The 1558-nt window shown below is 35.2% G+C and overlaps 1 long non-coding RNA gene across 1 annotated transcript; it reads left to right on the top strand.

Moving 5' to 3' along the window:
• The first annotated feature begins 229 nt into the window (after positions 1–229).
• On the top strand, positions 230–728 carry LOC117185007 (uncharacterized). Its single transcript, XR_004470496.1, has 2 exons — positions 230–387; positions 442–728. It is a non-coding gene; the product is annotated as an uncharacterized lncRNA (long non-coding RNA).
• The last annotated feature ends 830 nt before the right edge of the window (positions 729–1558 follow it).

The following is a 1558-nucleotide window of genomic DNA, read 5'->3' as shown; positions in this document are numbered from 1 at the left end:
TTTTTTAAAACTATCCATATAATCATAGGGAAATACTCCCTTTCGTCGTAGCATATCAAATTTTTCACCTTGATATTTAGTTTTCAAAATTTTAAAATTCCCTATGTCCATATAACTAGCGAGTTTTTCTAAGCTTGAATTTTAAAATATATTTGAATCTATATATCTGATTTTATATTGATGAAGATAAGATTCATCGAGCTTACAAATTTGAGTTAACGCAATAACTCTTTATTGCAAGGAATGGATCTTAGTTCACCTTTTATTGATGTAACAAATAAATGTATATCATAACGAGACAAGTTATGAAAAACTACAGGGAAAAAGGGATCGCTTAATCTAAATTTCTGTTTACCCAACTTATGAATAGGACCTACATATTGACCTGTAAACTGATCAAAGAATTTTTCTCGATCATCATCAGAAATTTGTTTCCCGCAGGCATAGCAAACGCCATGTTCCTGGTAATCCTCATCCCAAATGTTAAACTGGTAGATTGGTTTTTTATAGGACTTCCAGTACATCTCATAAAGTCCATCGGTTTTCATCCTAAGTGCTTTACAACATTTTTGGAAACAATCCGGTCCTGAAATAACAAAATCATAATGTTTATGAGTTTATTACCTTTGCTGGATTGTGAAAATATTTACCACATCTCATTAAGGTGAGCATTGTATTTATGTAAAATATAAAATGCTGCACATTCTGTATGCCTCTGTACCTCTGTATAGTAGTTGATGATTTTGATGGTTCATTAAGATTTATATGGTAATTTTCCAAAACTGCTTCGATGTCAGCATAAATTACTACTGGTGGAGATAGTTTTTAAGAAAAACTTTTGAAGACAGTTTTGGTATTAGGTTCAGGATACTTTTACACACTCTTCAGTGTCATGAAACGTATTTGTTGTACTATAAAATTGCAAACAGTTCTCGCAAAATTATGCAGCACTATGGGATCTACTATGTTGCCAATAACATAATTTCCTCATGCACGTTATATATGCATAATGCATCATTTGCATATTATCACTATTAATTATAAGCAAATTTATGTGTTGAGTCCGAATTTTCCTAGTCCTCACTGTGGATCCTACAACGTTTTTCCCATTACTTGGACGTTGACTGCATCTTAAAAGGGGCGATGCAGTTACTGCACCGTCCAGTGGCCCGTGTGACACCAGCAAAAGGCTGTTACGCGCGGATCCCAGGCAAAACGCAGCCCTCCTCCCGCCCAACCGACCGAGGGGCGCTGCCGCATGACGCGCGGTGCGTAGCCGAACCAAACGCGAGCATGCAAGAAAGATAGATATTAGACTAACCTTCGAGGAAAATTAGCACTAAACTTATTAAGAAATTAAGCATGCAATAAAATACAAAATACAAATACCACTATAATTACTAGAAAGGTGTGTAAGGATTAGTAGTTTAATAAGAGGAAGAGAATTAGTGGAGGATATAATATGGTAGAGGGAATTATAATCCGAGCATAAGACCCTAAATGGTTCATGCAAGGAATAATTCGATCTACAAAGTGGAAGGAACAACGGTATAAAATT

Source organism: Drosophila pseudoobscura, chromosome X (assembly GCF_009870125.1).
Source record: "Drosophila pseudoobscura strain MV-25-SWS-2005 chromosome X, UCI_Dpse_MV25, whole genome shotgun sequence".
NCBI classification, from domain to species: Eukaryota; Metazoa; Arthropoda; class Insecta; order Diptera; family Drosophilidae; genus Drosophila; species Drosophila pseudoobscura.
The sequence above is the reverse complement of the archived record's forward strand: the minus strand, read 5'-3'. Positions and strand labels throughout refer to the sequence as shown.